We start from the raw sequence: 26631 nt of genomic DNA on the forward strand, positions 1-26631 counted from the left end.
TTTTACACTGAATACATAACTTTGAATTTTAAGACATTCTGCCCCAGAAACATTTTTCTAAACATAAAAAAGTCAATGCAGAAAACATAAAACATTGATGCATATGACTACATTAGCATTAAACATTTTCGTGCTATTAGTTAAAAAGAAAAGAGCTTGGTCAAGTATTTTTTTAAAAGCATATAAATACCATTGTAAATTATATATTATTTCAAATCAATAAGAAAGAACTAAATATCCTTATGACAAAATGTCCCGAAGGACATGACTCATGCTTATATTTCTTGAATAGGGAACTGGATGAATAACAGGGTCACACACTGAGATGGAGAATATAGGAGGGTAACAAGGCTTATAGAAGGAAATGATGAATTCAGCTTTGTTCCAGGTTGAAGGAACAAATGTGAAATTCTTAAGCTATATGTGAATTCTTAACTGGAATCCATGAACTCCCAAAAAGGATGAGAGCTCTGTGAGGATGAGATGAATCAGAGAAATTGCATATACTTGGAACAATAGAACAGAGATGAAATACTAGCATTTAAAGGGTGAGAAAGAATTTGGGGGCCTTTAAAGAAAAAAGAAGCAGAAACCACAGCAATTCAAGGAGAGGCTGAGAGAACAAGGTCATGGAGACAACAGACAGATGCTCGGGGGTAAGGGATGTGCCCTAATTTACAGTGTCAAACTCTCTAAATTATATAAAGAGGTTTATTCTCAGCCAAACATGAGTGACCAAGGCCTGAGGCTTAGTCTCAAGAAGTCCTGAGAACATGTGTCCAAAGTGGTTGGGCTATAGCTTGGTTTTATCAGTTTTACGGAGACATAAGACATCTATCAATACAAGAAGGTATACATTGATTCACTCCAGAAAGGTGGGACAACTTGAAACAGGGGAGCTCCCATGTCATAGGTGCATTCAAAGATTTTCTGATTGGCAATTGGTTGAAAGAGTTAAGTTATTATCCAAAGACCTGGAATCAATATGAAAGTGTGTCTGGATTAAGATAAGGAGTTTTAGAGACCAAGATTCTTATCATGTAGATGAAGCCTTCAGGTAGCAGGCTTCAGAGAGAATCATAGTAAATGTCCCTTACCAGACTTAAGAAGGTGCTAGACTCTTAGTCTTTCCTGGATCAGGAAAAGACCCGGAAAGGGAAGAGGCTTCTCTATAGAATGTAGATTTTCCCCACAAGAGACAGCTTTGCAGAACCATTTCAAAATATGTCAAAGAAATCTATTTTGGGGTAAAATACTTTGATTTCTTTCAGGACCTGCTATCTGTCATGTGATGCTATAGTAGAGTCAGGTTGGACTTTGGTATCTCATTGCTACAAAGAGTCTGTTTTGTTAGTTAAGATCTCTGTTTTAACGTGAATGCTGGTCAGTTGTGCCTGGATTCCAAAGAAAGGGGAGTGTAATGAGGCCTGTCTCACCTCCCTTTCCATCATGGTCTGCGCTAGTTTTTCAGGGTTACTTTGGGATGCCCTTGGCCTAAGGGAGGAATCCATTCAGTTGGTTAGGGTTGGGTGAGAGGGGGCGTTGAATTTTATTTTTTGTTTACAGATAGAAGAATGGAAGAATTTGTGTAAGGAAGGCGTGACAATGCCTAAGAGACCTGAAGTTTGGAATTTCTCAATTACCCAAACAGGTACAATCCCAGTGAGATAACATGATCATGATACAATATTAGTTAAAAGAAAAAAACCTGAACACAATGGTGTATGCAAAGTATGATTTCAAATAGATAAAGGAAAATGGCCTGAAATGATATATCATGAAATGCTAATGATTACTATACCTGAAATTAAGAGAATTTTCTTCTTTTACATTTTCTCTATTTTAATAAATTTCATGAAACACATGAAATATTTTTAAAACTATAAAATATTATACCAAGAGAAGAAAATGAATAGTACCACTCTTATGAACTAGCAATCACCAGTTAGAAAACCTAGCCAACACGAGAAAACAATAAATAGGCAGGAATCAAAAAAATGGAAATGTGCATTGCCCACATTAAAACATTAAACATCTCAGTGAAAATAAAAACAGCTTGAATAAGAGAAAATTTAATAAATTACCAAATAACATTGGGTCGAGGAGCCAATAAAAGTAATTATGAAGCTAGAGTATCCTGAAAAGAAAAATAATTGGGATACACGAAAGAAGATTGGCAAAACATTGACAATTGCAACTAGGTGAGGGTAACATTGGGTTTGGATTCATGATTCTCTCCACTTGTATTATGAAATTTCCCTATGTAAAAAGTAAAATTAAAAACAATCTACTAATATGCAAGAAGGAGAAACTAAGACTGATAATCAAACTCTCGGACATTCAAAGTGAATACATAATTTTAAGTAAACATTATTAAAAGTAACAAAATAACCTATTCAACACAAGAATTCACAAAAACAAAAAGTCCTGAGGTGACAGGGAAGAAGTAAATAATAAATGTTAAAGCATAAAAAATGAAAAGACAGCAGACCCAAACACCAAAATAGGTCAGTAAGTCCAAGAATTGGCTCTTTACAAAATAGAGACACCTCTGGAAAATGTCTCAAAATAAAAAGAAAACATTTAAAACAATCCAAATTTTTTTTATCTAAGAATATCATGCATTTTCATTTAGTTTTTCTGGATATTAACTTCACAAGGGAAAAAACAATAATCTAATGAAACTGAAGTATTCACTTCCATCAAGCGATTATTATCTCCTTTCCTTTCATCTCTCAATAAACATGCAGAACGTATTAATCAGTCTGCTCATAGATTTCATAAAAAGTGGCTCATTATCTAGATGTTCTATTAATAGTTGCCAGGTTTTTTGCATCAGGAGTTGGTTGCTCAGAATGATTAATATTTACATATGTTGGTTTCTCCCAGTTGAAACCGGGATTGGAATAATAAATTGGGAGAAAATATATGGAAAAGCTCATTAAGATGACCATTTTTGCCAATAGTGTCCAAGGATGTTTCTGGTTTTCATGCAAGTAGTGCCATACCAGATCCTTTCAAACATAATATTTCCCATTAAAGCAATCTCCCTTCCCACAAGCCCCTCATGTCTTCCCTTTAAAATTATCAACTTAATTTTTCTCAAGCTTCATTCAATTTTGTAAACTGATGCAACAAATTCTGCAGTTTACATAAGACCTGTTTCTTCTTTCTTTTTATATCGTTATTGATCTATCTCCCTGCATATTGCTGGAAGCATTATGTAATCATTATTAAGAAAATAAAGTCCATAATTTTACAGTTATTAATGCCCCCACCCACCATCAAGGATCTCCCTAGACTATTAAATATGTCAGCCTCCTGCTTCACACCAAAATAACCATAAATCAAAAAACAAAACAAAACAAAACAAAAAACAACAAGGTGGGGACTGCATTCCTTCTGTGGCTTTATCTCTTTAATTAGCAGATAAAAAGAGGTTACCATTTTAACAGAGATGATTATAATGGTTTTTATCACTTTACAGAAACTCTTTAAATTGCTTTTTAAAACTATGTGGCTGACGTGTAATGGCATTAAAGAAATATAATGGGGAGGTGTTGATTTGTTTTCTTTAATTTTGTTTGTGCATGACTTCTCTTCATCTGCTGACATGAAAATAAACAGTAAGTACCACAAATTACTAGAGCAGCAGAGCTTGCTGTTCTGAAATAGTCCAACTCTTCTTACGACACCCTTGCTTTCCTCTTCAACTTCTGTGGTACCTGAAACAGATGGAGGAAGAACCTGGAGTCATCCTCAATCCCTAGACTTAAATCCATTAACATCTTTGGGTGTTGCAATTGTGAAGCCACGCATCTGTGGAAAAAAAAAAAAAGAAAGAAACTTCTATCTGAAAAATGTGAGCCCCTTTCCCAGCGAGGTACTGGACTCAAACAGCAGTCGCATTACTCCTCTGGAGCTGAATCATTACCTCTTGAAGCCACATGCTATGTGGGCTCTAGACTAACTGACCAAATAGCCATCAGATGCCACACACTGGATACTATAACACGTACCCTGTAGTTCAAACAACAGAGAGCCAATCACTAATCAATGTCATCTCTGTAAGCCTATGAGAATTCCTGCCAAACAACTCTGTGTCAGCCCACTCCTTGTCCCCATTTGCCTTTAAAAACCCGCTTGCAGCTGAGGCTGACAGAGCTCATGTTCAAGGCATCTTGAGTCTGAGTCTTCCAGGCAGCTGTCCTCACTTTGGCTCAAGTAAACTCTTTGAATTATTTTTTGTGCCTCAGCCTCTTCCTTTTAGGTCAACATATCCATCATGAAATTAAGGGAATTAGAACAATTTCTCATGTCATTGGAACTTGCAGAAGAAGAAATAGATTGAGACTAGGCTTCCATTGCTTCAGATGTCATATGCCCAGGACCAGCTGTGCTTTAGGTATTTTGGAGGCAGGGCTGGAGTGAGAAGATGTGGAAACCATAACATGAAGCCTGGTTTGGTTGCTGTCTGTGATCTATTTCTTTCCTTTCTCCTCTTTCTGCTCCTGGGGACACAAGAGGTTTGATGCCAGAAGCTTTTCTACTGAATTCTTTGCCCTTATCTGATCACTAACAGAATTGGGCTTTTCCTTTCTTTAGCAAGGTTTCTCAGCTTCAGCACTATGACCTTTAGGGCCAGATGGCGTTTGTGTAGGGGCCATCCCATACATTGTAGGATGTTTAGCAGCATCCCTGACCTCCAGCCACAAGATGCAAGGAGCACCCCCAACACAGCCATAACAACCAAAAAGCATCTCCAGACATTGCCATTTATGCCCTAGGGGCGCAAAATTATCCCTGACTGCAAACTGCTGCTCTACATTTCATCTTCTCTACTATGTGAATCATCTCACACTTTTCTCATTTTCACTGTTCTGCAATATGTTTAATCACTTTCAGTACGTAAATGATACCTGCAACTCTAATCAAGACTAAGGAAAATCAAAGCAATCTTCTGATGAATGCCTGGACCAAACAGCAATAGGAACCAGGTATGATCAAAATCCTACAGAAAGCCAAGGAGTATTGGAATAAAAATTTCCAGTTATTGGAGAGTGAGGACTAGAACTTTTGTCAACAAAACCAAAGAGTGTTTATTATCTACTAAGTACAAGGCCAAATACAATTTGGTCATGAACAAGAAAAAAAAATCTCACAATTTATTTCCTTAAAGATTTATTTTTATAGTTGGTATGGGTAAGATTTTTCTAGGAATGATTAAATAAGACCTGATATCATAGCCATTTTGAAGCTGCTTGAAGTTCTCAGGATATAAACCAAGTAGGGAGAGAAATAAGTAATATGACTATGCAATTAATACTTATTTCAATTTTTTATTATGTGTGTCTATTTACTGCAAAATAATTACTTTGTACAGTCTTATGCATGTTTCAGATTAACTTTTTTGGTAATGTAATAAATTTTAATGCAAATATACTTTATCTTCACAGTTCATACCCCATGATACAGGTGATAAGGCTTGAAGTGATTAAACAGAAGTAAGAAGTTACCTCTCTCCGTCTGTCTTTAAAGTGCACATGCATTACTTGTGGATCTTGTTCACAATTATAATTCTAGAAGTCTGGGGTGGATTCTGAGATTCTGCATTTCTTTTCTTTTTCTTTTTATTTGTTTATTTTTTTAGAGATGGTGTCTTGCTCTGTCATCCAGGCAAGAGTGCAGTGGCACGATCAAAGCTTACTGTGGCCTCAAACTCCCAGGCTCAAGCGATCCTCCTGCTTTCAGCCTCCCAAGTAGCTGGGACTACACCAAAGGCACGCATCCCCACACCTGGCTAATTTTTAAAATTATTTCTTGTAGAGATGGGATCTCACTATGTTACCCATACTAATTTCTTTTTTTTTTTTTTTTTTTTTTGAGACGGAGTCTCACTCTGTCGCCCAGGTTCTGGAGTGCAGTGGCGCAAACTCGGCTCACTGCAAGCTCCGCCTCCCGGGTTCATGCCATTCTCCTGCCTCAGCCTCCCGAGTAGCTAGGACTACAGGTGCCCGCCACCACGTCCAGCTAATTTTTTTTGTATTTTTAGTAGAGACGGGGTTTCACTGTGTTAGCCAGGATAGTCTCGATCTCCTGACCTCGTGATCCACCTGCCTTGGCCTCCCAAAGTGCTGGGATTACAGGCGTGAGCCACCGCGCCCGGCCACTAATTTCTAACTCTAGGCATCAAGTGATCCTCCTGCCTTGGCCTCCCAAAGTGCTGGGATGACAGGCATGAGCCACTGCACCCGGCCTTAAGATCCTACATTTTAAGAAGCTCCCAGGCAATGCAACAATGTTGGTTTAAGCACAACTCTGTGAGTAGCAAGGTCTTTAGCTCCTTTGACCTAAGCGTCATATTATGCTTTTGTATGAGCTGTGGTGCTGCCCCAGTTTTGAGGAAAGGGAGCATTCATTTTTAGATTCAGATTTCATATATATATTTTTTTTTTCTTTTTTTTTGAGATGGAGTTTCACTCTTGTTGCCCAAGCCTGAGTGCAGTGGCGCAATCTCGGCTCACTGCAACCTTGCCTCCAGGGTTCATGCGATTCTCCTGCCTCAGCCTCCCGAGTAGCTGGGATTACAGGCATGCACCACCAAGCCCGCTAATTTTTTTTTTTTTTTTTTTTTTTTTTGTATTTTTAGTAGAAACGGGTTTCACCATGTTAGCCAGGCTGGTCTTGAGCTCCTGACCTCAGATGATCCACTCGCCTCAGCCTCCCAAAGTGCTGGGAGGATTACAGACGTGAGACACCACGCCCGGCCTCAGATTTCATATATTAAAACACTCTTTTCAGCAAAAGATATTGAACATTCTTCCCTCAGGACAGGAAACACAAAGAGAAGGAAGCTTCCGGAACTGAAGATCCCAACAAAGGAAAGCCAGTCCTGCTGGTAGGGGAGCACCTGAGCGCAGCTGGTCAGAGAAGCCTCCTCAAGGGTAACAAGCAAAGCCTCCACTCTCTGTACTCCAGGTTAGAATAAGGGATATGAGGCCAAAGGCCAACATTCCAGCTGAAGCCAGATGACAGAATACTGAGGGCTTCCCAGGAGACTCAAGCTCCATCAGCAAGCGGGCTCACCACACCTGCTGACTGCAAAGGCACTGGAGAAAGATAGTAAGAGCTACTATCTGTTTTTCAGATTTTATTGTATCCAGCCAAACATAGTAATGATGCGGCTCATATTCCAGGTGGTGCAAATGTTTTCCATAAATACCATTTTCACCAAGTTCCAAGATAAGTAGTTATGATAACTATATAAAATATAAAATAAAATTACATAAGATATCTAATAATGCAATAATAATTATATGTAACATATGCAAAGTATATATGTAATAATAAAATACTATTAAAAATAACTACCTGGATTTTCTAGCTCTGTCCTTATCTGTTAAAAGTCAAGAATTTGCTGTTCAGAGTAGGCAGAGTCTCTTAAAACCATCTCTTAAATAACTTCTGTTTTGGCCAGGTGCGGTGGCTCATCCCTGTAATCCCAGCACTTTGGGAGGCCAAAGCCGGTGGTCATCTGAGGTCGGGAGTTTGACACCAGCCTGATAAACATGGAGAAACCCTGTCTCTACTAAACATACAAAATTAGCCGGGTGTGTTGGTGCATGCCTGTAATCCCAGCTACTCGGGAGGCCGAAGCAGGAGAATCACTTGAACCCGGGAGGAGGAAGTTGCGGTGAGCCAAGATCACGCCATTGCACTCCAGCCTGGGCAACAAGAGTGAAACTGTGCCTCAAAAAATAAAATAAATAAAATAAAATAAAATAAAATAAAATAACTTCTGTTTTAATTTGGCTCTTGTTTTACTAAGAATTCTCAGTGGTGCTTTCAAAACATTCTAAAAACACAAAAATTAATCTTATTCCTAGATGTCCATAACTTATGTTTCCAAGTTGTTATTTGTTAATTAGCATGAAGCAAAATAACTATTAACCTAAAAATATGTCTGATTAATTCTGCTGTCACTTCAATATAATTAGACAATTGTGGACACGTTTTCTCCTAGGGTTCTTACCTGCATTTACATTTCTGCAGTTAGGGTGCAGGTGCATGTGTGCTTGTAGGTGGACCATGAATATAGGAAGTAGGGCTGGAAAGAGTGGACAGAGGCCTTCAACCGAGTGTCTAGAATGTGGACATGCCAGCAAATAATTCTCCACTCTGATGTGTGCACTTTTCCTGTGATTTCTTCAAAGTGGAAAGCATCTGAGGTTGAATTTCCTACAGAGAGGTAGACTGATGGGGCGAGCCTGGGCCCTGGTCTGCCTGCCAGTTCCCTGAGCTGTGACACCAACCACCTCACAGTGTCCCTCCCCTGGGCCTCCATTCCCTGTTCTGTAGAATAAGGGCATTTGACAAGCTGATTCCTAAAGTGTCTCTCAAATCTATGATTCTACTACTTTAATGCCTTTAATATTGAAGAAAATGTACATGATAATGTGTCCTCTCTGCACGTCAGCTAAAATAGGACATTATTAAATAATAAAATATCCATTTCCAACTGCATGGGTGTAATTTTTTAAAATGCATTTTGAGACAAGAAGATTGTTCTAAGCTTTCACAGATGTTACCATTTTAAAACATTTTCTTTTCTCACATGATGCCAGTAGGAATAATTCATTTCTGGACTTTTTCTGTCAGCATCTATCTGTGGCTTTATTTCAAAATGTCACATTATCAGGACAAGATACAAATATCTTGAACATGAAACCCTAACAATTAAACAGAAAATTGATACTAAAAGGAAATCAAGACAACAAATGTAAAGTTCAAATTTCTGTTACCTTGCTTTTTAAAAAAGTGCCTAAATGCATATACAAAAATTGGATTTTTAGAAACCTAAACTATCCTTTCATTAATTTATTTTTAAACTTATTTCATATTGTTATTACTGATAGAGTTGACAATACAATAAAATATTACTAAAATGCTGGGCACGATGGCTCACACCTGTAATCCCAGCACTGTGGGAGGCTGAGGCAGGCAGATCACCTGAGGCTGGCAGCTCAAAACCAGCCTGACCAACATGGTGAAACCCCATCTCTACTAAAAATACAAAAATTAGCCAGGTGTGGTGGTGGATGCCTGTAATCCCAGCTACTCAGGAGGCTGAGGCAGGAGAATCGCTTGAACCTGGGAGGAGGAGGTTGCAGTGAGCTGAGATGGCACCACTGCACTCCATCCTGGGCGACAGGGTGGGATTCTGTGTCAAAAAAAAAAAAAAAAATGCATGAAGTTAGAAGCTGAAACTCCAACAGTGCCTGCTTTAGCACCACACTCCAACTAAACTTCACATGCTGGTGCATTTCCATCTTCCTCTGTACGCTGTGTCACGCCATCAACACTCCGCATACCAGGCTATATGCTGTGTTTCATTCACTATCTGCATGATTGAGAACATTGGGTTCCCATCAAGTTGCTATTGCAATAATATCCAACAGATCAGGACACACCCACCGCTTACTTGTCCAGTTTGATCTTTAAGGGAATTGAAAATCCACAAGGGTCTAAACTTGGCAGGTATTTTAGTGGGAAATGGGTAAGTCCCTCTCAAACAGCTGACCTGGAACTCGTACCTGCCACAGAGAGTGAAACCTCTCTGCACTCTTAAATGCTGCATTCATTCATCCCTGGAGAAAAGCCAGTTTCTCATCCACGTTGAACTAATTCTTACGAGGTGACCCTTATTTATAGCCACAGATACAGTGTGATTCCCTATTTTAAATAGACTATTGGGACTTTGTTGTTTTCACCATCTTTAGCTCTAGCCCTTAAGGACTTCATGAAGCTCCTAAGTAATATAGACAGCTAGGTTGATTTTTAGTTGAACTAGCATGCATTTTCAACATTTGGAAGTAAGTATTAGCCGGGTACGGTGGCTCATGCCTGTAATCTCAGCACTTTGGGAGACCAAGGCGGGTGAATCAGCTGAGGTCAGGAGTTCGAGACCAGCCTGGCCAACATGGTGAAACCCCGTCTCTTCGAAAAATACAAAAATTAGCTGAGCATGGTGGCAGGCGCCTGTAATGCCAGCTACTCGGGAGGCTGAGGCAGGAGAATCGCTTGAACCTGGGAGGCAGAGGTTGCAGTGAGCCGAGATCACACCATTGCACCCCAGCCTGGGCAACAGAGCAAGACTCTGTCTCAAAAAAAAGAAAAAAAAAAAAAAGAAGAAGAGTAAGTATAAGTACTACACAATGAATTATAAGAAGTAAAGGACAATAATATAGCCTTTGATGCTTGCATAAATTTTATTGGAAATAGCTGGCTCCAATGACAATATTTCTGCTATCACCACAAACTCAATTTCTACTTCAACTATATAATTATATCAGGCTTGAGAATAACTAAAAAACAATACTGCTAAATGTTGGCTTTAAATTACCATTTGTCTGCCTAAATCATGATGAATATGGTGATTAGAAATGGCATTATCGATTATTAAATGTCAGAATGAATACACTAATGAAGTTATAGAGACAAATATCATATAAGACTGATTATTGTGACTAGTTTGGCCAAAGTCCTGAGTCTAAAATTTTTAAAACTCTAAAAATGTAAAAAGAAGTATCACAATCCCTCGCACTCTTCCTTTCCAACTTGGACCAGGCAGAATGGCTCCCGCAAAGAAGGATGGCGAGAAGATAAAGGCCGTTCTGCCATCAACGAGGTGGTGACCCGAGAATACACCATCAACATATACAAGTGCATGCATGGAGTGGGCTTCAAGAAGCGAGGCCCTCGGGCACTCAAAGAGATTCTGAAATTTGCCATGAAGGAGATGGGAACTCCAGATGTGCGCATTGATACCAGGCTCAACAAAGCTGTCTGGGCCAAAAGAATAAAGAATGTCCCATACCGAATCCGTGTGCGGTTGCCCAGAAAACGTAATGCGGATGAAGATTCACCAAATAAGCTCTATACTTTGGTTACTTATATATCTTTTACCACTTTCAAAAATCTATAGACAGTCAATGTGGATGAGAACTAATCGCTGATAGTCAAATACATCAAATAAAGTTATAAAATTGCAAAAAAAAAAAAAAAAGGAAGTATCCATGACTGTATCCATCATAATAATAAAAATTTGGCCAGGTGAGGTGGCTCATGCCTGTAATCCCATCACACTGGGGGGCCAAGGCAGGAGAATCACTTGAGGCCAGGAATTCAAGACTAGCCTGGGCAACATAGTGGAACCCTGCCTCTACAAAAAATTTAAAAACATTAGCTGGGTGTGGTGGTGCACATCTGTAGTCCTAGTGCTCGGGAGGCTGAGGCAGGAGGATTACTTTAGACCAAGAACTCAAGGTTACAGTGAGATATGATCACATCTCTGCACTCCAACCTGAGCAGCACAGTGAGACCCTATCACACACACACACACACAAAACATAATATTGACTTTGTTCAAAATGTAAGCCTTCATGATAATACTGCAACTTGTCATTCAAAATGCAGTCATTGTGAACCTAGCATGTGTCTGCGGTAGTCAGATGCTGAGCACCCTTCAGTGAACAAAAGACAGAAGACTCCTCCCCTTCTGGCTGGGGACTGAGATGAAGAAGAAGTAAATGAGCTAACAAACCATTACAGAAGGTGACAGCTGCTATGAGTTAGACAGACTGTGCCGTGATCGAAGACTGGGTGAGAAGAGGGAACCTAGACTAGAGACCACGGATGAGGATTTGGCTCCAGGCAGAGGCTTCCAATGTGCAACCATGCTGAGTCAGAAGACGCAGAGTTGGAGGAGCAGAAATCCGGCACGCTGGGGCCAGTGCTTCGTAGTCCGGAAGATCGACGGTGTGCAGGAGGCTGGAGAACGGTCAGCTGCAGATGGCACAGGGCCTTGTCTGCCGGGCCACAGCATCCCAGCTACTCCTCCCAGTGCTTCTGGGCAAAACTCTAGCAGATGCTTTTTTTCCCCTTTCTTAAACTTATCACATACCTATCAGTACATCCTGTCAACTCTACTTTAAAAGCGCATCCTTGCTGTCATCCCAAGTCTCCCTTATAATGTCCATTGTGCAAGTCCGGAATGATCCTTTAAAAACCTAAATCAAATCACTTCTTTTCTGCTTCCAACTTTTCCATGATCTCTTGTCACACACAGAAAGGAGGCTGAACTCCCATCCCGGCTCTTTGTGCCCTTTATGATCTGCAATGCACCTCCTCTTACCCCTCCACCTCGAGCTCCAGCCTCTATGGAGCTTGCCAAGCTTGATTCTCCTTCAGGGCATTTTCTCTAGATATCTTGTCTTCCTGAACTTCTTTCGCACCTCCTTGCACAGCTGATTCCTTCTTATTTCATTGAAATCTCAACCTGATGTCACCTGCCCAATGACCTTGCATGGCCATCAGACTAAATAGCCAAATAGTACTGTCCTCGTTTCTCCATGGGGGTTGAATCCTCTGCATAGCACTTGTACTGATATTTTATTAGTACTTGCTGGTTTACTGCCATCTCCACAACACTCCACCCCCACACCATTCAACCTAGAATGTAGTTCTGTGAAAGAAGGAATAATAAATATGCTGCTCACTATGTATCCCCACATCTGGGGCTCTGCCGGACACACAGTGGTTCTCAACAATTTTTGCTAAATGAATCAAAGGCTAATAGACCATCATGGATAAACTCATCATGAAATAGAAGTGAGAGAGAAAGGGAAAGTGCACAGGTCGGCAGGGCCAGAAAGACCACCGAACAGTCAAGGAGCTCCTACGTGGCAGCAGCTACCACACCCATTGGGTCAGCTGGCCACACTTCTACACGTGGATTTAGACCCTTTGTTGTCCCCAAAGCATAGGCGGCATGAGCCTCATGCTTGCATTGGGTCCCCTTTCTCCTTGAGTCCTGTGGGTATGACGTGGCCCAGGAGAATGCTATGACCACAGGGAATCTGTGTCAAAGTCAAGAACTCCAGGGGCAGGAGATCCTGGTCTTCTGTAGGGGCCGCTAGCAAACTTGGTCCTCTTTCTCTCTAGAAGAGACATTATTTTTATTACACTGGGATTTTTCCAAGGAGAGGTGTTTCCAAATCTCTGCAGAGGGAGTCGTTGTCTTTCTACTCCCAAGACTATCTGCTATGCAAACATCCTGGATCATCCATTGATGATCTCAATGTCCTTTGTTCAGAAGACATGCAAACCATGTCCAGACATAGAGGACTAGTTCATAACAAAAGGATCCTGTGGCCTGATTTGGAGCAGGGCCCCTAAGGGACAGAAAATTTCAAGACATATTTGGGAGACCTGACAGTGGAAGTTATCTTTACCCAGTTTTCCCAGGGAACGGTACTAGGAAGGCATAAAACCCCAGGAAATTTAGAGCTGCACAGTGTGTCAGAAACTATGGAACCGGAGACAGCTTTGCAAGCATTTTTCCAGAATGGCAACTGACTGAGGTTATAAAATTATTCCCACACACTTATGCTGCAAGAAGTGGAATATCCAGCAAAGTGGGAGACACAGGAGGACAAGAACAGATGATGCTTCAGTAATGACTTAAAGGGACCAGTTCCCAAGGGCCATATGGGATGTTCGCCCCACAGGACGATTGAAGGAGGGAGAGAGGCATCTCCCCAATGCCTCACACAGTGAAAGGTCCCTAGGAGATTCTAGAGGGGATGTCTTGTCTTGAATCACTTTCAAGACAAATAAGGAATTGAACCACTTGTTTTTACAAAGTCTGTTACTGGGAGACACCATCTCTGGATCCAGGCCGGGAGGCTGCGGTGAGGGAGCCAGCTCAGGAGGTTGTCAGGGCAGCCACAGTGGAGCCACAGCTCTGGGGCTGCCATCTTGTCCTGTCAGCTTAGCTACCACTGTTCACATCTCTCCCTCAGTAGTTTATTTTTTATTACATATCACAAAAATGTCCATATGGAATGTGTTGAAAATAAAGTTGAAAGGAGAAAAATAACAGGTTCTTCACCACAGATAGCTCGAGAAGTAGTGGTCTGGAACAGCCCTATCCATCAGAACTTTGACAATGATGGAAACGTTCTGTTCCTGCAGTGACCAATATGGTAGCCACTAGTTGCATGTGGCTACTGAGCACTTGGAGTGAGGCGATTGTAATTTAGAATCCAAACATTTCATTTTATTTAATTTTAATTAAGTTAAAATAGCCATGTGACTAGTGGCTGCAGTACTGGACACAGCAGGTCTAGAATAAAGGCATTAGCCTGAGCCTCTCAAAGCTTTTGTGACCTTATCATAAAATGAGGATAAAAGTAGAATCAATCATGTAGGAGGCTTTCAAGGCTTAATGAACTAATCCATGTTAGAGGCTTAGCACCTCTGGGGCACACAGCTGGCACTCAGTAGGCATTAGAGGAAGATGAAAAAAATAAGTATGACAACACTGGTGGCAATCACAGAGACAGAGCTCCGGGGTTCTGAGGACAGGTTTGGACTTGCATGTGGCCAGCTATTAGGTAAGAAAAACTATGGGCCATGCAGTGTGGGGCCAGAGCATGGGTGACAATGGGTGAGGAGGCCCTGCATCTGGCTCTATATGGGAGCACAGGCACATGAGGGGTGATGCCCCAAACCCTAACGGCCTTGAAAAGGAGAGTAGATGTTCAGCACTGGGTCAGCGGGGAGGGGGCTGTGCCCAGAGCTTCCCAGGCTGCTGGGGCAACTGCTCCCTTGGGTGGTGCACAGTGCACACGGCAGGGGCAATGCTCTCTGGGGCTGTGTCCAGCTCCTTCACCCAAATTCAAAACATGTGGATTCTGCACACCTCTGTCAAATAGTCTGGATCAAGGCATGTGTTTGCCTAAATCATCTGAAAATTTATATCAAAAATAGTTTCTTGGCATGTATCTATCAGTCTGGGTCCAATCAGGAGATGCAGACCACAACACAATTTAAACAAGGGAGGTTTAATATAAAGAAATATGATGCTATTTCTTAAGAAACAGGACAAGAGAGTAACTATTGAGACAGAAAGAGCTCTACAGGGCACCAGAGCTGTGGGTGAGCACCCAAGGAAGGACACAGCTAGAGGGGGCTTAGACCTCTGAAGAAAGTATGGCTGCACCTACTGGATAGTGGAGAATTTTGCTGAGCTTCCCAGGACACAGCTGGCCCACGGTGGCTGGACAAGTGAAAACATCACTCTGTGGCACCAGCAAACTGAGGCCAACAGGCAGGCAGAGAGAGCAGGGCACACTGCAGGTGTGAGACCAAAAACCTGTCGTGTCTATGTCATTGTCCATGTTGAGAGGGCCACAGGAAATACACCTGCAGGACACAGGCAGGGGAGGCTGGCAGGTGGTGGACCACCTTCTGCAGGGACCCAGTGCCCCTCTGTGCACAGCTTGGGTCAGAGCAGCTGTGGGCGCTTGCATGGACAAAGGTACAGCCTGCCGAATGGCCAACCTTAAGGAGCTTCAGTGTGCCTGTGGGTGGGGCTAAGGAGAGGGTACAAAGAGCAGGACCTGGGCCGAGGCACAGTCCTGTGCTGTCTGCCGTCCCTGGCTATGCTAGTGCTGTCCAAATCAGGAACTGCAGAAAGCATGGCAGCAACATGCTGGAGAGAGCTCCCTGTACCCTGCATGCACCTGGCACTGGAGAAACCACACTGCTGAGCAGTAGAGAAAAATGCACGCTCTCCAGGAGCATGGCAAATGCCCTGAGAGCCAGGAAGGAAAACCCCTACTATCTGTAATGTCTCTCCGGCACCTTCTAATGACAATCCTTAACATCAGATCAGTGGCAAAAAAAAAAAAAAAATATGAAAGAGGCTCACCTGCATCTTCACAGATCAGGTAATGAAGGATGAATTTGGAGCTGAGAGTCAGGAAACTGAAAAATGGCAACACATAGCCTATGCCCAACACCCACTGGCCCCACTCTTCCATGGCACTCACAAAATATTCCCTGGGGCTTTGACTGTGATCTAGGAAAAAAAACACTGTTTGTAAGGAAAGGAAGATTTCTTGGTAAATTATCTTTCTATGGGTAAAAAAATCAGTGCAGTCATCACCTTGTCATTAGTAAGTTCTCAATAGAGCAGACTGAGTCAAAGCTGTGCAGCCAATAAGATGTACTTACAAATGGTTCCCTGCCTGGGAGCTGGGTTCAGAAGTGCAGTAGATCCAACATCTCCCAGTGCCATAATCTACCCTGTAGGACTAAATGTCCTATACCCTAAAGTTTATTATTCTTTATATATGATCTAGAGAGTGGGTACGAGTTTTGGTAGTAGTTTGGAAAATACTACAAAATCTTTGAAATAAAAAAAACTAAGCAGTTTATAAAACACTGCCACTTTTACTTAGGTGTATTCTTACATCTTTTCTTTTTTCCTTAAATAACTAAAACAAATATAACATTTTCTGAAAAGTAAAGGGGCCTCAGTAAATAAATACATAGCATTGCTATTATGACATACAATATTTTAGAATAAAAATAAATATACTATGAATATTCATAGAAGTTGTTATTCTTGGATCTTTAGCAACATTAAATATGTAATATAATTATACCTCCATTTCCTCTTCTAATATTTATCCCTGCTTCATTTCTAAATCATCTTTTCCATATTTTCCTCTTCAGTTTCTTAAGTGGGACGGTAAGCTTGTTTTCAGCTAGTTGTAATTAAAATATTATCTATGAGCACTTTCAAGCCAGATTGTCATCATCAAAGCAAAGGAAAGATGGGGCAATTTTGGAGAAAACTCAGTGACACATCAAATTATTTAGATGGATGTTTTAATTTCACAGTTTTTCTTCAACTAACTTTAAAATATGTGGGTGATTATTTTATATAGGGATTCGCATGGTACAAAAATCAGTAGAACTCCAAATGAGGCACTGAGAGGAGACAGAGAGGAGAGCACTGAGGTGGGCTCTTCTGCCCTGAGTGGGCCCTGATCTCCACAGAGGCCAGGCAGACAGCAGCCTGCCTTCCACCGTCGCGTTCCAGAGAAGACTGTTGATAAACAGCCAGTGCCTAACTTCAGGGAGGGGTTAGTTATGGATGAAATCAAAGGACACCGAGGGAAATGTAAGAGAAGGTGGCTGCAGTAGGCTTGGGAGGCAGGGGGCCCCACCTGGGAGAGCTTGGCGTTCTAGCCTGTGGAGGAGTCCTAGGAGGGGGAGAGAACTGGGGAGGGGTAGAGGGCGCTCAGGAAGGCAGGTCTTGTGTCCTGCGCCAGCCAACTCCACTGTGCTCCATGGCTCCGGCAGGGTTGCTCTGAAGGCTGTAAAGGAATGTGCCCACCCTGGCATGTGACCATCCTTCTAGAACACGCTTTGGTTCCTCGATTTGGGAAGATCTGGCTCCAATAGTCCAAGCCTGCCTCCAGATCCTTTAAAGATAGCTTCACTTTTCTGTCCCAAGCACCAAGAGGGAAGAGGGACGGGAAAGAGTGGAAGGAGTGGGCAGCAATGTGTGTAGTTTGGCCCTGCAGCGGAGCCGCTGCCGTCCATAGCCTCCCTGCTCGGAGGCCGCCATCCATAGCCTCCCTGCTTGGAGCCCCTGACCATGGCAGGCCTATCTCAGCGTCTTGCAGGAGCTGGGATGCGCTATCCCTTGGGCAAGGGGAAGCCACGGCTTGTTTTCAGCAAGAAGCAATGTGAGTTACCTTGCCCTTAACCTTATGTAAATTCATTCTGCAAATGAAGATCCAGGGCTGAAAGGGCAGCACTGCAGACACCGCAGCGGGCCGGAGCCACAGCCCTGAGCTCCCAGGGTTCTCCACCCAGCACGGAAGACAGACTGGAAACACGATTACATGAGTGGTGCTGGCTGCAAAGGAGAAGAATGGATTGCGTAGTGAAGCGCAGGGGTCTCACTTGGTTAGGATATGGTTCTGAAATACTTCACTGAGAGGGGCATGGGCGCTGGAGTGGAGACAAGTTGGGACCTGGACTCATTCAGAGTTCATTATGGGGAGGAGAGATTCCAGGACTAGAGAACAGTGTTGGCCTTGAAGCAGAAAAAACCTGGACCAGAAACTGGAAGAAGAAGAAGGAGAAGGAGAAGGAGAGGGAGAGGAAGAGGAAGAAAGAAGAAGAAGAGGAAGAGGAAGAAAGAAGAAGAAGAAGAAAAACCAACTTAGGCAGGAGAGTACAGAGGGACATGAAGGAAGCAGGAGCGTGCACACTTGAAAGCGTGCGTTAGCATCAGCAGCCCCCGCGACCACTGCGGGACATACCAAGATGCCCTTCACTCTGAGGGCAGCGGGAACACACTAAAGGGTTGAACAGGTTGCATTTCTAAAAGGTCACTGACTACAGTGTGTAAGAGGTTGGAAGGGGATAAAAGCAAACGCAGACGGACGGCTAGAGAGCTACAGACGGGTGACGGGGCGGTGGAAGGAGGGCGGAAAGGGAAGTGACCTCCCAGCGCGGTCCTGGGCTGCAATAAGCAATCAATCTGTGCTGCATGCTGGTCCCCACTGGAGAGTGGCTAATTGATCCATTCACGAGGGAAGACGCAGATCTGAGAGGCCGCGCGCAGTTCCACAGAGCCGCGCTGGGCTCCGTCACCTCCCTCCGGGATGAGTGTGGAAGGCGCTCTGCACCAGGAGCACCCAGCTTTCCCAGGCCGCTGTTGCCGGGCACAGGCTCCGGGCACACGAGTGGGTTCCGTGCAGCCCGCTTTGCAGAGGGAACGGAAGCGCAGAGAGCCTGGCCCGGGAGCGCGGGCGCGAGGGTCGGGAGCAGGGAATCCACAGCGGCAGCTCAGCTCTGGGCAACGCCGCCACCTGCTGTCCCGCGCACCCGCACAGCGGCCCGGGCGTCCCAGCCTCCGCGAGAAAGACTGTGCCTGACCTGCACGGAGGATGACGCTGACCGGCCGGTGATGAGGAAGCCACCAAGGGAAGAAATCAGACACAGGACGTGCTGGACCTGTAGGCTGCACAGGCCAAGGGAGGGCCCCAGGCGCAGCGGGCGGATCTGCGGGTCCGCGGGCTGCGTCCCTGCCCTGTGGCCGAGACTGTGACAGTCGCCGCCGTTGGCAGCCGAGTGCACTGACACTTAGGCTGACTCCGCAAACACAAAAGCACCAAATCTCAGTGGCTCCACGCAACACTTGTGTTTCTCACTCTCATATCCAGGTTAGGTCACGGGACACGCCAACAAGTGATATAGGGACCAGGCTCTTTCCCTCTTTGTACCACCCTAAAAATGCAGCCTCCAAGTTCACTGTCTAAAGGAAAAAGTAATGATCAAGGGTGAGAGATTTTGCTGTGGCCTGTGACATAGCTCCACCTAATGTAAAGATGTTAGAAAGCTCGGTTTTCCTGCGTGGCCAGGAAGAGGAGAAAAAGAAGTGTCGCTGGATCACTAAGACTCGGCCAGATCCTTCTGTGCCTCCTAAACATTCTCCCATCCGTGCAGAGAGCACCCTCACGCCTTCCCCCAGAGGGGCAGCCACAGTCCCACCAGTCACTGCCCAATGCAAAGGGCCCCCAGGCAATCCCACTCCATGGCCCGGACTCCTCTTGGGCTGCCACCAATCACCTAGAGGGACAGTGGTTGCTCTCCTCCACCCAGCAAACAAGCACATTATCTCTGAAACAAACACCACACCACCATTCCAAAACAGAGTGGGAGAAACACCCTATCACAGCCCAACAGGACACCTGACTCCGTGGGCCAGAATTGCTAAATTCCTCTGTCCTGGGCTGGGAAGGCCCCTCATTAGACTCCAGGGCTATCCTCTGGGGAAAACTCCATGCTCTGTTTTTCTTGGAAACCCCTGGATCGTGGGAGTTCTTAATTGCTCATTGGGCTTCAGTTTCTGAACTGGATGCTGGGGAATCTTCCCTCATAGGATCCACATACCCTGGATCTCCCTTGCTGTCTGCTGTAGACTGAATGGTTGCTTCCCCCAAAAACCCCCTATGTTGAAATCCTAATCTCCAATGTGACGGTATTAGGATGTGGAGACTTTGGTAGGTGATCAGGTCATCAGGGTGGAGCCCTCATGAATGGGATTGGTTCCCTTCTTTCAAAGGGACTTTTGAGGACACAGTGGGAAGAAGCCTATCTGTGAACCAGGAAATGGGCTGTTACCAGACATGGAATATGCTGGCAACTTGATCTTGGACTTCCAGCCTCCAGAATTGTGAACAATAAACTTATGTTGTTTCTAAGACACCCAGTTTATGGCATTCTGTTAGAGGAGTCCAAGGTGACTAAGACAATGTCTGTGACCCAAAGACTTTGTAGATTAGGTTTATGCTTTCTTTGGCAATATAATTTCTTCAAACTCTTTTAGGGCATTTGATCCATTTGCTTCCAAACAGTTCCGTATGGCTGCAACCACACCCAAAACATTTTCGTAGACAACATTTTTAAATCTTCTACTTTTTTTTTTTAACTTTCTCATACCCTTGCCTAGTTCAGCTTAATAATGAGAGGAAATATCTTAATCTAATCATTGTAATGAGGCTGAGTCACAATATGGTTTTCTAGCTGAAAGGTTTTTATTTCAATATATTATTGCCTACTGTTTGTGTTTCAAATGCAGTTGAAATGTCCAGCCCTTCAAGAACCCAAATTTCTGGACTTTGTGCTCTTAAGCTGGTCAGTTTTCTCCTGAGCTCTGTGCTTTCTTTGAATAGCATGCCAACACAACCAATTACGGAAAACACACAATCACAATCACACTTTGATTTTTTTTCCAACTGCTTTTGCTAGAGTTGCTGAGTCATAAGGCTTACAATTTATCCCCAGAGATATTGCAGACAGAAGTTTTACTACATATTTCCACTGTAGTTAGCATGGATCATCATCTTCCCTGCCACCCACCACCTCACTTCAAGTCAATGTCAGCCATCAGATTTTTGTTACTACAGTACTTCCTTTTGAAGTACCAGTTTTTGTATTATTCTTGATGGTTTAGTTGTTGTGTCAATTCTCAAATTTCAGTGGCTTAACAAAATAACTGTTTCTTTCTTCCCCATGTTACAGTCCAATTAGAGTTGGCTGATTCTTCTCCATTCAGTGACTCAGGAACCCAGGCTGCTTCTATCTGAGGCATCCATATTTAACATGCAGCCTCCAAGATCACCACTGAATGAGGGAACATATCTATGTGCCTGACTTAGATGTACTGACATCATGTCCATCACATTCCACTGGTCAGAACGCAGTCACATGGCCCACCTCACTGCAAGGGTGTGGAAAAGTCATTTATCTGTGTTTTCAGGAAGAAGAAAAAGACAATATTGAAGAGGTCTGGCTGTCCTAGGTACACTGCTTATAATAATCACACATGAGTTCCTTTAGTCCCTTTCCTCTAGAAGTTTACATGTAATATACAATAAAGCAAATAAAATTAAGGTAGGAATGAGAATGTCATACTGTCAAGAGGCCATTTAAGATTCTACAAAGGTACTTGTCTCGAATCTGGGTATAATACTGATAGTGTATATTTGCATTGAAAGCCAGGTAGGGCTTGATATATTAAGGAATTTTTCTGATACTTATACACCAATAACAATCATAACATGTTTGTCATTCATACAACAACATTTCCTGAGTGCCTACTAAATGCTAGGTACCCAGCTAGTGGCTGAGTGGTTAAAAAAAAAATGGTTCCAGTACCTGCTCTTGTGATATTTGCATTCTAATAGGAGAGAAAATAAACAAGTAATCACCCATTTGCATAATAATTGATTTGATAAATGAGATGCATATAAGGTACAGGACAGTGTAAGAAAGCAAAAGACAGACCTAGCTTGGGAGTGGATCCACATTCTAAGCATGAAGCTGGGACTCGAAAGGCTAGGAGTTAGCCAGGTGACAATGGGGAAGAGACGCTGAGGTTTTTTACTTTTACCATTGGGTAGGGGATGGTGCCATGCTGAGATGGGAAACACTGTGTTTTCATATGGTAGCCCCGTATGGGCAGATCAGAGATTCATTTTAGCATACATTGGCTCTAGGGTAACCATGAAACCTCCAACGGGAGATGTCAAGGAGGCAGCAGCTATTGCACAGAGCTTGTTGAGGGGTCTGGAGTGGCGCTGTGACTGGAAGATGTCTTATTGATGATCTAGTCTGTCTCAAAGGCGTTCCTCACCATCCCTTACCCAAATGCATCATTCATGGGGAAAACTCCCAGAATCCAGTCACCTGCCATCATCCGTCCTGGACATCTTAGGGCTCTCTATACCTCTAAGAAGACTTATTTATTTTATTTTATTTTATTTTATTTTATTTTTGAGACAGAGTCTCACCCTGTGGCCCAGGCTGGAGTGCAGTGGCACAATCTCGGCTCACTGCAACCTCCACCTCCCGGGGACAAGCAATTCTCCTGCCTCAGCCTCCCAAGTAGCTGGGATTATAGGCACGTGCCACCACATCCGGCTAATTTTTTATATTTTTGGTAGAGACGGGGTTTCATCATGTTGGCCAGGCTGGTCTCGAACTCGACTTCAAGTGATCCACCCACCTCGGCCTCCCAAAGTGCTAGGTTTACAGGCATGAGTTACCGCGCCTGGCCAGAAGACTAATTATAAATAGGAACATTCTCACTGGCAAACCAAAGACTTTCTTAAATAGTGAGTTATTAACACACACATAAGAGAGGTTTCCCATTTTTAAATATCACTGTTCAGACCAGGATGGAGGACAGCAGGAGAACTGCAAGAAGCAGCCACAACAAGCAACTGGCCGTCCTAAGGAACCAGGATTCCATAATCACACGAAACACCCAGTAGAAGAAGTCAAGGCCAAGGGGCCCTTTTTTCTATTTCTCTGTTGCCTATTTTATCCAATGCCTGATCTTACATTCAGCTCTGTATTGTTTTAAACAGGTATCTTTGCTTTTAAAATGAATGTTCATCATCAGTTCTGAATATGAATACATGGTAGGAGTGCATTTATTTTAATTCATTTGATGATGACTTTACTAAAGCTTAAGATTGTGTGTCTCTGAAAACCTCAAAAATTATTTGAAATGACTCTTCAGATGAATGCAGATACATGAAAAGAAAACTGGTTGAAGGTCATCATACAAAGAGCCAGCAGTAGCAGCAACAATTAAGACCAGGCATCTATTTTAATTTTTCAGGTGTGTGTTGATGAGGAGAGTTAGAACTGTTTTAATTGCTAATCTCTCAAAGGAAGGAACACACAATGTTAATTAAATTCACTGATGATAGAAAATGTGGAGGTGGATTAATCACTTCCAATGGCAGAACAATTTTCTTTAAAAGCTAGTTTTACAAATAAGAACTGGAATTAACCAAAAGAGAACTCAGTTCTTACAGAATGTGCATGTGCACACACACACACACACACTCACACAGCCTAACTACCCCCAGTGCATAGATTACAGGATGTGCACTTTGAAAGTTGCTTTAAAAAAGGTGCACTAATCACTGAAGAATGCCATCTTGAATTCACTCTTTGAACAAAGATGTACAAAGTACCTGCTATATATATAAAGCTGTGGCTTGAATAATAAAAAATACAGAAAGAAAATCACCTCTTCTCCTATACTTTTGGACCATGGATTTTCCTGTACAGTTTAGTACAGCAAATTCACTTCTCTCTGGCACCTCAATAAGGCAGCATCAAAAAACCATAAGGGGTGGAAATGTGGGTGGGTCATTTGACTAACTGAAAATGCTTTAGTTGCCCAGGCATTTCGTCAGGTATACACCTCCAGAAAGTATCTGAGTTTTGTCATTATAAATAAAGAAAATGGAAAGGTAAGTATAAGTACCAAAGTTTATATAATCAAGCCTCCAAATAGAAATGTGGCTGTGACTAGAGATATTACAATCACCAAAATCTAGAGACAGAGCAGCCAGTTATCAAGCTAGACACAGAAGCAGACCTATGGCAGAGAGGTGAGAGGAGGCTGAGAGGTACAATTCTCCTGTGGCTAAGGACTCTCCTAACATGCCTTTGGGAGTATAGTGCTTCTGTACGTGCTGTGTCCAAAACCATGCCTGTGACACAGGACACAACTGGCCCCAAACAGAGAACCCAAGACCATGAGCAGCAGCTCCCCTTGCTGAAATGAAATGAATTTGGCAGCTGAATTGAGTAGCAAGACCATGAGCAGCAGTCGCCATTGCTGAAATGACAACTGGGTTTTAGTGAGAGTCTTCCTCCTGGACCCCAGCGTTCCTAATTGGAAGCAGCAAGTATATATTTAAAAAAAAAAAAAGCAACATTTTTCCATTTTTTCCCACAAAAACCCTATTTTTCCATTTTCTTCTTGCCATGGTTTTCAGTGTAAGAGGTTGGCTAATGCAGGGACTAATGAAAGAAAGAACATAATAGGTTTCTCTGGTTGTTCACCTTTAGCAGAATGTAAATACCTTTTTGCATTCAAAGTGAGTTCCGGTTCAGACAGAAAGTTTGCCTCTGGGGTGCACCTTACTCATCCTGTCATAGAGGGAGTGCTCTCACCTGGTAACCCAGTCTTGCTGAAGACCCAGCCTGGTAAATCCACTGAAATGCTATGATCCTGGAGAACGTGATTGTGGGGGAAAGAATGGAATGGCAGACATACAAATTGTGCACCTCTGAATTTCCAGATGGCAATGGCAGAATTTTTTTTTTTTTGAGTTAAGAGTCTTGCCGTGTTGCCCAGGTTGTAGTGCAGTGGTGCGATCGTGGCTCACTGCAGCCTTGACCTCCCGGGCTCAAGCGATCCTCCTATCTCAGCCTCCAGAGTCGTGGGGACTACAGGTGTACACCACCGTGCCTGGCTAATTGTTTTTATAGAAATGAAGTCTCCCTATGTTGCCCAAGTTGATGGCAGAGTATTAAAACCAGCACAGGACACTTCTGAGAGTGGGGACCCTCCCAGGGTGGGGCACTTGGTAAGTGCAGCAGTCACACCCCCACGAAGCAGTTTTTTGGGGAGGACTGAGAGTGATACATTGAGTAGAGGCAGCAAAACTGCCTCTCCATCTTTTTCGGGGCCAGCTGGGCATGAGAATCAAATTGACATAAGATAGGCTAACAGATGAAAAGCATAAAATTTATTTTATGTGAGTTTACATGGCACCGGAGCCTTCATACAGAAAAGAAGACCCCAAGAAGCAGTTAGACTCAGTCCCTTATATACTGAATTGGACAAAAAAATAGTTGTGAAATGTGATAAGGCCAAGGGGACTGGGCTAGGGTAGGACACAGGGAGAAGGGTGACTAAGAAGATAAGGGCTGGCTTAACAAAGTTTGTTTGTACAGATTTATTCTGGCCTCAACTGTCCATCTTTGATGATAAGAATGTTATTCTGTAGAGGGCATCTTTCCCACAGGCATTACATCCCTGCTTTAGGAAACGACATGAAGGTTAGCGCGATGTTGTTGCACCTGCTGTTTTTTCAAGTATCTTTACTTAAATAGTCAGTATGCCAGGATGGCATATTTTGAGTGGTGTATTCTTAACTCTTTCCTTTGCATCTTGGGAGGTGTGGTCCTTATAAGCCAAATGCCACAGGCAGGTCAGAGGAGAGTGATGCCCTGTAAGAACTTTTATTCTTTTTTTTTTTTTAAGATGGAGTCTCGCTGTGTCGCCCAGGGTGGAGTGCAGTGGCACGATCTCAGCTCACTGCAACCTCTGCCTCCCAGGTTCAAGAGATTCTCCTGCCTCAGCCTCTGAGTAGCTGGGATTACAGGCATGCGCCACCATGCCTGGCTAATTGTGTGTGTGTGTGTGTGTGTGTGTGTGTGTGTGTGTGTGTTTAGTAGAGACACGATTTCACCATGTTGGTCAGGCTGGTCTCGAACTCCTGACCCCATGATCCGCCTGCCTCGGCCTCCCAAAGTGCTGAGATTACAGGCATGAGCCACCATGACCAGACAAGGACTTTTATTCTACCAGGCATCAGAGTCATTTAAAGTTTTCCATCTGCTCAGTATGTGGAGGATCTAGGCTGTAGGTTAGGAGAAGATTGTATCTTCGCAATTACAACAGCTACCCTCTACATAGCTCTTGTTAAGTGTCTGTTCCACACTAACACTTGTGCCGAAAGAATGTTGTCTATTAACCTATCTTATGTCAATTTGATTCTCAGGCCCAGCTGGGCCCCAAAGAAGATGGAGGGGCAGTTTTGCTGCCCCTACTAAATGTATCACCCTCAGGGCTCCCCCAAGCACTGCTTCCTGGGGGGTGGCTGCTGCAGAGACAGTTGTGGCCCTGTACCCTTGACTTGTGAAGCTAGCTCATTAGCACCAGCATGGGTGCTTCCTCTTAGCAACCCTTCAGACTGGAAAGATCTACTTGTAGAATTACATGGTAAAAAATAAAAAATCAGGATGCAAAACTCTATCTGTAGAATGATCCAGTTTCATAAAAGACTGGAATAAAAAAACACCCATAAATGTAAAACTGTTATTTTGTTTCATTTCACAATTTTTTTGAAGAGGCACTGAGGTTTCTGACATATGAGCATTGCCTCCTTCCCTTCTGTGTACCCTCATGGGTGTATCGTTCTCACTGTGAATTAGTACAGCAGCGTTCAATAGACTAACGAAATTCAGGCACACTTGAAGGGCACCTTCTCTTTTTTTGGTCCTGGCAAGACAGCTGGCAATGATAAAATATGTTTGAGTGCAGGAAAGATTGGAAAACAACTTTTTTTGTAAAGAGAAGCAGGAAAAAATAATAATAATAAC

The 26631-nt window shown here is 43.1% G+C and overlaps 1 pseudogene; it reads left to right on the forward strand.

Annotated features, from left to right (window-relative positions):
• The first annotated feature begins 10631 nt into the window (after positions 1-10631).
• Positions 10632-10984, forward strand: LOC472368 (large ribosomal subunit protein eL31-like; annotated as a pseudogene).
• Positions 10985-26631: the final 15647 nt, after the last annotated feature.

This window comes from Pan troglodytes, chromosome 6 (assembly GCF_028858775.2).
Source record: "Pan troglodytes isolate AG18354 chromosome 6, NHGRI_mPanTro3-v2.0_pri, whole genome shotgun sequence".
Taxonomy (NCBI): Eukaryota; Metazoa; Chordata; class Mammalia; order Primates; family Hominidae; genus Pan; species Pan troglodytes.